Raw genomic sequence first — 12,149 nt, 5'->3', positions numbered from 1 at the left:
GTGTAATTCTGCCAATATTGTACTTCAATAGTTGTCAAAAGTTGCCTACGCATGATAATACTACGAATCTAGTCACAAGTTACTTTTTAAAACACTTTTGATCCCATTGAGTCTTTATTTAAAAGAAATTAAGGATAAATGTAACTGTTTTTAAGCCACAATCCACATGTTTGCGCTACTTGGACGCACCGTCTGCGGCTGCGCAGAACCGGGAAGAATCCGGAAGTGTCCGGAGAGAAAACTTTGATTTGTCCTCGTTCTTCAACCATGAAACTCCCACGGCTTTTGTCCTTTGTCTCATCTTTGCTCCGGTGAAGACACGACGTTAACGTGAACCCGGAGACTCCCGCGCGGCGACTGTGACGGTGAGGAAGAAAGTCTGGCGGGAATGTAACACTTGGGATAACAACAACAACAACAACAACAACAACAAGGTGCGCACTTTAGTCCTGTTTATGCTCGATGTAGGTCTCACTTTAGTCCTGTTTAAACACTGTAGGTCTCACATTAGTCCTGTTTAAACACTGTAGGTCTCACTTTAGTCCTGTTTAAACACTGTATGTCTCACATTAGTCCTGTTTAAACACTGTAGGTCTCACATTAGTCCTGTTTAAACACTGTAGGTCTCACTTTAGTCCTGTTTAAACACTGTAGGTCTCACATTAGTCCTGTTTAAACACTGTAGGTCTCACTTTAGTCCTGTTTAAACACTGTAGGTCTCACATTAGTCCTGTTTAAACACTGTAGGTCTCACTTTAGTCCTGTTTAAACACTGTAGGTCTCACTTTAGTCCTGTTTAAACACTGTAGGTCTCACTTTAGTCCTGTTTAAACACTGTAGGTCTCACATTAGTCCTGTTTAAACACTGTAGGTCTCACTTTAGTCCTGTTTAAACACTGTAGGTCTCACATTAGTCCTGTTTAAACACTGTAGGTCTCACTTTAGTCCTGTTTAAACACTGTAGGTCTCACATTAGTCCTGTTTAAACACTGTAGGTCTCACTTTAGTCCTGTTTAAACACTGTAGGTCTCACATTAGTCCTGTTTAAACACTGTAGGTCTCACATTAGTCCTGTTTAAACACTGTAGGTCTCACATTAGTCCTGTTTAAACACTGTAGGTCTCACTTTAGTCCTGTTTAAACACTGTAGGTCTCACATTAGTCCTGTTTAAACACTGTAGGTCTCACTTTAGTCCTGTTTAAACACTGTAGGTCTCACTTTAGTCCTGTTTAAACACTGTAGGTCTCACTTTAGTCCTGTTTAAACACTGTAGGTCTCACATTAGTCCTGTTTAAACACTGTAGGTCTCACTTTAGTCCTGTTTAAACACTGTAGGTCTCACTTTAGTCCTGTTTAAACACTGTAGGTCTCACATTAGTCCTGTTTAAACATGATGTAGGTCTCACTTTAGTCCTGTTTAAACACTGTAGGTCTCACATTAGTCCTGTTTAAACACTGTAGGTCTCACTTTAGTCCTGTTTAAACACTGTAGGTCTCACTTTAGTCCTGTTTAAACACTGTAGGTCTCACTTTAGTCCTGTTTAAACACTGTAGGTCTCACATTAGTCCTGTTTAAACACTGTAGGTCTCACTTTAGTCCTGTTTAAACACTGTAGGTCTCACATTAGTCCTGTTTAAACATGATGTAGGTCTCACTTTAGTCCTGTTTAAACACTGTAGGTCTCACTTTAGTCCTGTTTAAACACTGTAGGTCTCACTTTAGTCCTGTTTAAACATGATGTAGGTCTCACTTTAGTCCTGTTTAAACACTGTAGGTCTCACTTTAGTCCTGTTTAAACACTGTAGGTCTCACATTAGTCCTGTTTAAACATGATGTAGGTCTCACTTTAGTCCTGTTTAAACACTGTAGGTCTCACTTTAGTCCTGTTTAAACACTGTAGGTCTCACTTTAGTCCTGTTTAAACACTGTAGGTCTCACTTTAGTCCTGTTTGAACACTGTAGGTCTCACTTTAGTCCTGTTTAAACACTGTAGGTCTCACATTAGTCCTGTTTAAACATGATGTAGGTCTCACTTTAGTCCTGTTTAAACACTGTAGGTCTCACTTTAGTCCTGTTTAAACACTGTAGGTCTCACATTAGTCCTGTTTAAACACTGTAGGTCTCACTTTAGTCCTGTTTAAACACTGTAGGTCTCACTTTAGTCCTGTTTAAACACTGTAGGTCTCACTTTAGTCCTGTTTAAACACTGTAGGTCTCACATTAGTCCTGTTTAAACACTGTAGGTCTCACTTTAGTCCTGTTTAAACACTGTAGGTCTCACATTAGTCCTGTTTAAACACTGTAGGTCTCACATTAGTCCTGTTTAAACACTGTAGGTCTCACTTTAGTCCTGTTTAAACACTGTAGGTCTCACATTAGTCCTGTTTGAACACTGTAGGTCTCACTTTAGTCCTGTTTAAACACTGTAGGTCTCACTTTAGTCCTGTTTAAACACTGTAGGTCTCACATTAGTCCTGTTTAAACACTGTAGGTCTCACTTTAGTCCTGTTTAAACACTGTAGGTCTCACATTAGTCCTGTTTAAACATGATGTAGGTCTCACTTTAGTCCTGTTTAAACACTGTAGGTCTCACTTAAGTCCTGTTTAAACACTGTAGGTCTCACTTTAGTCCTGTTTAAACACTGTAGGTCTCACTTTAGTCCTGTTTGAACACTGTAGGTCTCACTTTAGTCCTGTTTAAACACTGTAGGTCTCACATTAGTCCCGTTTAAACATGATGTAGGTCTCACTTTAGTCCTGTTTAAACACTGTAGGTCTCACTTTAGTCCTGTTTAAACACTGTAGGTCTCACTTTAGTCCTGTTTAAACATGATGTAGGTCTCACTTTAGTCCTGTTTAAACACTGTAGGTCTCACTTTAGTCCTGTTTAAACACTGTAGGTCTCACATTAGTCCTGTTTAAACACTGTAGGTCTCACTTTAGTCCTGTTTAAACACTGTAGGTCTCACTTTAGTCCTGTTTAAACACTGTAGGTCTCACATTAGTCCTGTTTAAACATGATGTAGGTCTCACTTTAGTCCTGTTTAAACACTGTAGGTCTCACTTTAGTCCTGTTTAAACACTGTAGGTCTCACATTAGTCCTGTTTAAACACTGTAGGTCTCACTTTAGTCCTGTTTAAACATGATGTAGGTCTCACTTTAGTCCTGTTTAAACACTGTAGGTCTCACATTAGTCCTGTTTAAACACTGTAGGTCTCACATTAGTCCTGTTTAAACACTGTAGGTCTCACTTTAGTCCTGTTTAAACACTGTAGGTCTCACTTTAGTCCTGTTTAAACACTGTAGGTCTCACATTAGTCCTGTTTAAACATGATGTAGGTCTCACTTTAGTCCTGTTTAAACACTGTAGGTCTCACTTTAGTCCTGTTTAAACACTGTAGGTCTCACTTTAGTCCTGTTTAAACATGATGTAGGTCTCACTTTAGTCCTGTTTAAACATGATGTAGGTCTCACTTTAGTCCTGTTTAAACACTGTAGGTCTCACTTTAGTCCTGTTTAAACACCGTAGGTCTCACATTAGTCCTGTTTAAACACTGTAGGTCTCACTTTAGTCCTGTTTAAACACTGTAGGTCTCACTTTAGTCCTGTTTAAACACTGTAGGTCTCACATTAGTCCTGTTTAAACATGATGTAGGTCTCACTTTAGTCCTGTTTAAACACTGTAGGTCTCACTTTAGTCCTGTTTAAACACTGTAGGTCTCACATTAGTCCTGTTTAAACACTGTAGGTCTCACTTTAGTCCTGTTTAAACATGATGTAGGTCTCACTTTAGTCCTGTTTAAACATGATGTAGGTCTCACATTAGTCCTGTTTAAACACTGTAGGTCTCACTTTAGTCCTGTTTAAACACTGTAGGTCTCACTTTAGTCCTGTTTGAACACTGTAGGTCTCACTTTAGTCCTGTTTGAACACTGTAGGTCTCACATTAGTCCTGTTTAAACATGATGTAGGTCTCACTTTAGTCCTGTTTAAACACTGTAGGTCTCACTTTAGTCCTGTTTAAACACTGTAGGTCTCACATTAGTCCTGTTTAAACACTGTAGGTCTCACTTTAGTCCTGTTTAAACATGATGTAGGTCTCACTTTAGTCCTGTTTAAACATGATGTAGGTCTCACTTTAGTCCTGTTTAAACACTGTAGGTCTCACATTAGTCCTGTTTAAACACTGTAGGTCTCACTTTAGTCCTGTTTAAACATGATGTAGGTCTCACTTTAGTCCTGTTTAAACACTGTAGGTCTCACATTAGTCCTGTTTAAACACTGTAGGTCTCACTTTAGTCCTGTTTAAACACTGTAGGTCTCACTTTAGTCCTGTTTAAACATGATGTAGGTCTCACTTTAGTTCTGTTTAAACACTAGGTCTCACTTTAGTCCTGTTTAAACACTGTAGGTCTCACTTTAGTCCTGTTTAAACACTGTAGGTCTCACATTAGTCCTGTTTAAACACTGTAGGTCTCACTTTAGTCCTGTTTAAACATGATGTAGGTCTCACTTTAGTCCTGTTTAAACACTGTAGGTCTCACTTTAGCCCTGTTTAAACACTGTAGGTCTCACTTTAGTCCTGTTTAAACACTGTAGGTCTCACTTTAGTCCTGTTTAAACACTGTAGGTCTCACTTTAGTCCTGTTTAAACACTGTAGGTCTGCAGGTTGTACTCAAATATTATTTTGGGAGATGTGCTATGAATGTGCAAAGGTTTTTCCAGTATTTTGCTCGTGTGTTTTGGGTTTGAAGGGAACACCAACTATATTAACTTTACTAGATTGTATTAAACTTAGTCATTCTAAGTTGCGCTGAAACTGAAGGAGCCTCACACAGACAACATTCCTAGATAAGGAAGCTGCAGACGAGCTCAAGGACACTTCTGTGTGAAACTGGAGAGGTACAGAGGAGACCAGAGAGGAGGAGACCAGAGAGGAGGAGACCAGAGAGGAGGAGACCAGAGAGGAGGAGACCAGAGAGGAGGAGACAAGTTATTTTATTACTTGGTTTACGGATTTTTAAATGAAATATATTGCACAGGCGGACGAAATATAAATATAATTTCAAAAGATGTTTTCTTCTGGGTTTGCCCAAAACTCACCACAGGAGGAGAGGGGGGAGGGGGGCGTGTCACAGTAGATTGAGCGTGTTTTAGACAGACAGAACTTAAGTGTGCACCCTCCCCCACCCACCCAGTCACGGCAAAATGCACTGAAGAAAATGTGGTAAACTGGTTTAAATTGTGTATTTGCGATATAAAGACGCGCAGCAGACGGAGAGACGGGCGCGCGCGCGCTCTCTCCCCGGGGCCGCGCGCTCTCCCCGGGGCCGCGCGCAGGGACAGATGCTCCCTCCCCGGGGCCGCGCGCAGGGACAGATGCTCCATCACAGACTCAGGAGTTTGGCGAGAAATTGCTTCACGCGCTCTTGTCTTTTGACTTAATACCACTTTTTACATTTCATTTAATGATATTTTGCTTTGTTGGCGGTACTTTATTAAAAAAAATTGAGAATAATTTATTTTTATTTATATTGTATAAATCAATAATCTAAGTGCGGCGGATCCGTAAACCGTAATAAAATAACTAAGACCTGACGGGGATTAAACATTTTATTCATTCTAACTATTTTTGATTCTTGCCCTCTCTTTCATAAACGAGCACGCCGACAGGTTGAAACAAGTCAATGTTTTCTTGATGTCACAGCATAACCCAAACAAATGTAGGATTATGACCAGTATGTTTTCTTTACTTTTCCCCAGGTTTTTAGAGACGAGAGGGAAAAGAACCGTGAGGAAAAGATGCCTTACGCGTGTGACCAGTGTGATAAGTCATTCCAATACCGGCATAGTTTAAAGCGGCATAAACTATTTCACGGTGAGAAAACGTTCGAATGTGAGCTGTGCGGTAAACTGTTCGCCAACAAGGGGACTCTGAAATCCCACTCGGCCGTTCACGCGCAGGAGAGGCCGCACGCCTGCGAAGAGTGCGGCAAAAGTTTCAAGGCTAAATCCACGTTACGAACACATCTGCAGGTCCACGGCGAGAAGAAGTGCCATGCGTGCGACCAGTGTGGGAAGGAGTATCGGAGTCGGAGCGGATTGAAAAGTCACAAAAGCAGACAACACGGTGCTTTTACTTACACTTGTGATGAGTGCGGGAAAAAATACAAATATTTTTCTACTTTTTACGATCACAAAAGTATGCACGCAGGAAACGGCCGTTACCATTGTGAAGCCTGCGGTGAAACATTTACAACTATTACATTGTTACATCAACATGAAAACATCATTCATCCAGGATATAGACCGCACCGCCGTGATGAATGTGGAAGAGGATTCAGGAAGTCACGCTCGCTCAAGAGGCATAGACTTCTGATGCACGAGAAGGTCAAGTTCAGATGTGAAGAATGCGACAGACCCTTTCTTTATGAATCCCTTTTGAAACGACACTTAAATACCCATACAAAGGAAACGCCATACCCATGTGACCAGTGTGGGAAAGTTTTTTGGCTGAAGCGTTCTCTTCGCTTTCATAAATTTGTCCACGGCAAGATTAAGCCATGCGTCTGTGAACTTTGCGGGAAGGATTTTAGAGACGCAGCGGGTTTGAACACTCACAAAATAAGCCACACGGAGGAAAGGAAACACTCTTGCGACCAGTGTGGGCAGATGTTTAAAACGCCTATGGCAGTTAAAAGACATGAACGTACTCACGTCGCCAAAACTCACAAATGTGATCGGTGTACGCGGGCGTTTGCCAAGTCTGAGGAGCTGGAGAAGCACGTTCGAGCGCACGACAACGGAGAGACGGAGCAGCCGCGGGCGATGTGCGACATTTGTGGGAAGACCGTTTCCTGTAAGACCTTCAGAAGCCATTATCGCCGTCACACGAAGGAGCTTCTGTTTCTGTGTGAAAAGTGTGACAAAATCTGCTACAGCGCCGAGTCCCTTCGAGCTCACCTCCGGTCGCACGGCGGCGAGGGGGAAAAGGATAAACGACGGCGCCGGAACAACTTAAACGGGCGAAAATCGGGCAACGCACACGCCGACTGGGCATCAGACAAGATCCCGCTGAAGCGACTGGAACTCCAGCTTCACAGAGTGCAAATGAGGGTGGCCATGGTCAGGGTGGAGTGCACTAAACCAAGCCCAACTAAACCAGACCAAGCCGAATTAAACCAAGCCGAACCAGACCAAGACGAACCCGACCAAGCCGAACCCGACCAAGACGAACCCGACCATGAGGAACCAAACCAAGTCGAACCCGACCAAGACGAACCCGACCAAGCCGAACCCGACCAAGACGAACCCGACCAAGCCGAACCCGACCAAGACGAACCCGACCATGAGGAACCAAACCAAGTCGAACCCGACCAAGACGAACCCGACCAAGCCGAACCCGACCAAGACGAACCCGACCAAGCCGAACCCGACCAAGACGAACCCGACCATGAGGAACCAAACCAAGTCGAACCCGACCAAGACGAACCCGACCAAGACGAACCCGACCAAGCCGAACCCGACCAAGCCGAACCCGACCAAGACGAACCCGACCAAGCCGAACCCGACCAAGACGAACCCGACCATGAGGAACCAAACCAAGTCGAACTCGACCAAGACGAACTCGACCAAGACGAACTCGACCAAGCCAAACTACACCAAGTCAAACTAATCCTAACAAAACTAAACCAAGCCGAACTACACCAAGCCAAACTAAACCAAGCCAAACTAAACCAAGCCAAACTAGTCCTAACTAAACTAAACCAAGCCGAACTACACCAAGCCAAACTAAACCAAGCCAAACTAGTCCTAACTAAACTAAACCAAGCCGAACTAAACCAAGCCAAACTAGTCCTAACTAAACTAAACCAAGCCGAACTAAACCAAGCCAAACTAATCCTAACAAAACTAAACCAAGCCAAACTAAACTAAACCAAACTAAGCTAAACCTAACTAAACTAAACCAAGCCAGGTTTAGGTCAATTTGTTTTTTGTGTGAGTTTTTGAAGCGATCTAAACACCCAGACAGACGGATAAATGCCACACTGCAGAACATTTCAGACCAACTATGACATCTCCATGGTTACAGACCCTCCACCAGAAAAGTTCCACACTGCACCTTTAAGACGTGTGGTGTAGACAGCATCAGGGTTGGCCCGCCCCCAGTGCCCCCCCCCCCCTGGTCACATGACTCTGCAAACAGCCTGGCATAAAGGAGGAGCTGCTGCTGTTTAGACCCGAGGCTCAGAATATCAATCTGACAATTTCTGCTACCCACAATCCCCCTGGGGCTGCCACCAAACCTGGCATTTATTACTCCATCTTTCCCATGTTTGTGACCGGGGAAATGTGGAGAAATGACTCACAAACGTTCACCTGCTTTTGAGTTCTGCTTCGTCGTTCCGTCTTCTGCGTCGCTAATGAATCAGTTAAAAATGTATAAAAACTCTGTCCTTTCCCACGTTGCTGTAGAACTTATTTCACAGTTCAGATTTTTAAAAATTCCTTCTAAGGTTGGACATTTGTAGTTGTATTTACAGTTTTTGAAGGCGCGGCACAGATTTTTTAGAGTCTTAATAAACGTGAAAAGAAAACGGCGAGTTCATTATAAACCGATTTCTCACTTTCCTAACGCATTTCCAGCAGCCCGGTTATTCCCAGTGATGTGTTTTGGAAGCGACTACAAAGAGGTGCGCGGGGAATGAAACGCCTTTGCAGTTCCATGCAGACGGCACACTGCGGTCTCATTTGGACCCCGGAGATCTGCTTTTATAACGTGCATAACTATGTTCTGTGGCAAGACGAACGTAGCTTCTTCACGTCAACAGCTACACTGGTCTGCATTTGACCCGTCCTCCTGCTGCCAGAGCTGAGTCTGAACGAGTCTGAACGAGTCTGAACGAGTCTGAACGAGTCTGAACGAGTCTGAACGAGTCTGAACGAGCGATTCAGCAACTGTTTTGTCCTTCTTGAGAGAGTTCAAGAGTTGTCAGACTTTAGCTGTTTTGTCTATGAATCGATCTTTAAATAGCTGCTACTCTTAAGCTGCTACAAAGTTATACATTATATTGTTGCATTGCATAATTATTTATTTTATTTATAACCATAACTGCGGCCTTGCGTCTTAAACCTGCTTCTGCAGACGTCTGGACAAAAGGTACGTCCAGAAGGATCAGAACGAGCTGCTTCACTGTTGCTGCTGTGAATATGAAACTATCTAATATCATATCTATATCATATGAAGTGAAATCCAAGACATGTGATCTGTCAAACTCTGTTACCTTGACAACAAACACACTATAGAGGAGTGTTTTTTTTTTTAGTTTATTACTTGCATAAGGCTAACACTAAGCATAAAGTGTTTCTTAACTTCTATTCATAAAAATATGCTTTGGTTATTAGAAAACCCAAGAAAGAATGTTATAAATGACATGTTTTTAAGAAGAACTTTCTACACAACAATAATGTCTGTGATGATTCAATATAAAAATGTAAAATGTGACACATGTAGTAATGTTTCCTCTGTAAGTGACTGTATCACTGAGATGTTTGTTTTGCTCTTTATAATCTGATATTTTATAAAGTGTAAATGTCAAATGTATTTTCTCACAAATAATGATGCCTCTAAGTCACTGTATTATCATATAAAGTGTATTTACTTCATTAATTCAGTTGTAATTGTGTATTTAAAAGCGCCTCCCATCATTTGCACCACCAGACGACACTTTATAACCATTGTTTTTCTTTACTAACCTGAACTTAAACCTTGGTTCTCATTTCTTTTCTTCTTTTCCTCCTCGCTCTCCTCTTTCTCGTCTCCTAATCCATCTCTTCCTTTTGCTCTTTCCTCTAGTTTCTGTTCTTTTCTTTAAAGTGCTGTAAAAGTCTGTTAAACTTCATAATCGGCTCTCCCTCCTCTGGCCTGAAGGGGGCGCTTGTTTTAGCCTCCATCTTCTTTCTTTTTAAATGATTTAATGATTATCTCTTGTTTTTATCCTGCTCTCGTTCTGCCCCTTGTGTTTTCTTCAGGAACTAAAGTGCCTTTAATCCAGTTTAAACGCTTTTGTTTTGGAAATAAAAAATATATAAAATCTTTATATTGGTGCAATATTCTCTATTAACTATAAAACTGCTGTATTTAAGAGTGTTACTTGTGTTATTATTATTATTATTAGTGTTTTTTTCTAAGTTTTCCACAAGTTTTCTGTTCTTTTCCTGCTGAAGCTACTTTGTGTTGAAACACTGGACAATAAAGGCTTAAATGAGCCTGACTAGACTCAGGACCAGGACTCACTCAGGACCAGGACTCACTCAGGACTCATTCAGGACCGGGACTCACTCAGGACCAGGACTCACTCAGGACCAGGACTCACTCAGGACTCATTCAGGACCGGGACTCACTCAGGACCAGGACTCACTCGAGATTCGGGACTCACTCAGGACTCACTCAGGACCGGAACTCACTCGGGACTCATTCAGGACCGGGACTCACTCGAGATTCGGGACTCACTCAGGACCAGGACTCATTCAGGACCAGGACTCACTCGAGATTCGGGACTCACTCAGGACCGGGACTCACTCAGGACTCATTCAGGACCGGGACTCACTCAGGACTCACTCAGGACCGGAACTCACTCAGGACTCATTCAGGACCGGGACTCACTCAGGACCGGGACTCACTCAGGACTCATTCAGGACCGGGACTCACTCAGGACCGGGACTCACTCAGGACTCATTCAGGACCGGGACTCACTCAGGACTCACTCAGGACCGGAACTCACTCAGGACTCATTCAGGACCGGGACTCACTCAGGACTCACTCAGGACCGGAACTCACTCAGGACTCATTCAGGACCGGGACTCACTCAGGACCGGAACTCACTCAGGACTCATTCAGGACCGGGACTCACTCAGGACCGGGACTCACTCAGGACTCATTCAGGACCGGGACTCACTCAGGACTCACTCAGGACCGGGACTCACTCAGGACTCACTCAGGACCGGAACTCACTCAGGACTCATTCAGGACCGGGACTCACTCAGGACTCACTCAGGACCGGAACTCACTCAGGACTCATTCAGGATTCGGGACATGGACTGGAGGAGAGGCACGAGCTGCTGCTGCCCCCTGTTGGACATCACGGATAAACCCAGAAACTTTTTACTTGAAGTAAAAGATTTAAATTGATCAGATTGAATTTATGTTGCATAAAATCAATAAATGCACCTTTTATTTATTAAGATTTGTAAATGAGATTCCTTCAAGTAAAACTCTTTCTAATATGTTTCTTTTTCCGTAGCTTCTAACCCAGGGGTGGGCAATTGTTTTCCTCCGAGGGCCATATTTGAATCCAGGCATGTAGTGGAGGGCCGGCCCGCGATCATTGGTGTGAAAAAAAAAAAATCCCAAAAATTAAATGTCACATAAAATATCACTTTTCTGTCAAATATAGGCTATTGAATCTATTATTTAATTTATTTCACGTCATAGGTATTAAGGATACACGCGCAGACAGATGCCTGAGAACAAAAAAGGATTTTTTAATTTTTTTTTTTTTTTTAATATTACTTGAACAAGCTTGGTGGGCCGGATTGAAAGGCCCTGCGGGCCGGATCCGGCCCGCGGGCCGTAGTTTGCCCACCCCTGTTCTAAAACTATTTCCTCTTTCGAATCCACGATGAAATAAAACACAAAATAAACTATAAATTGCTATTACTTTAAAACGTGTGAAATTTACTTCACATCTTCAGTAAGAGCCGCAACGTTTGGCAAGAAAATACGTCTCAAATATTCACGTTTTTGGTCAATTTGCTTTTAAAGGCGACACACTTTTACGAGCGTTTAACCACGACTTAACCGTGTTTCCTCCTCATTTACACTCGGATGTTTTTCCAGCGACTCCTGCAGGTTTTGAGTCAATCTCGTAAAGTTTAAACATTCAGGAAATTCCAAACACATACAAAAAATTTGTAATTTTATTTTTTTTAAAGAAAGTCATCATTTTCAATTTGTTTCTACTGTTCAAGACGTTTTATATCGATAATCCAGTTTACCATTAACAAAACAAAAGAATGTTATGGAGTTTAATAGGAAATATCTGAAGAAAAATAGAATAATAATACTTTGTTATTTCTGTAAATT

The sequence above is a fragment of the Eucyclogobius newberryi genome, unplaced genomic scaffold (assembly GCF_026437365.1).
Source record: "Eucyclogobius newberryi isolate DKJ021-1_F unplaced genomic scaffold, fEucNew1.0.hap1 SCAF_14, whole genome shotgun sequence".
Classification (NCBI taxonomy): domain Eukaryota; kingdom Metazoa; phylum Chordata; class Actinopteri; order Gobiiformes; family Gobiidae; genus Eucyclogobius; species Eucyclogobius newberryi.
This window is presented reverse-complemented; position numbering follows the sequence as displayed.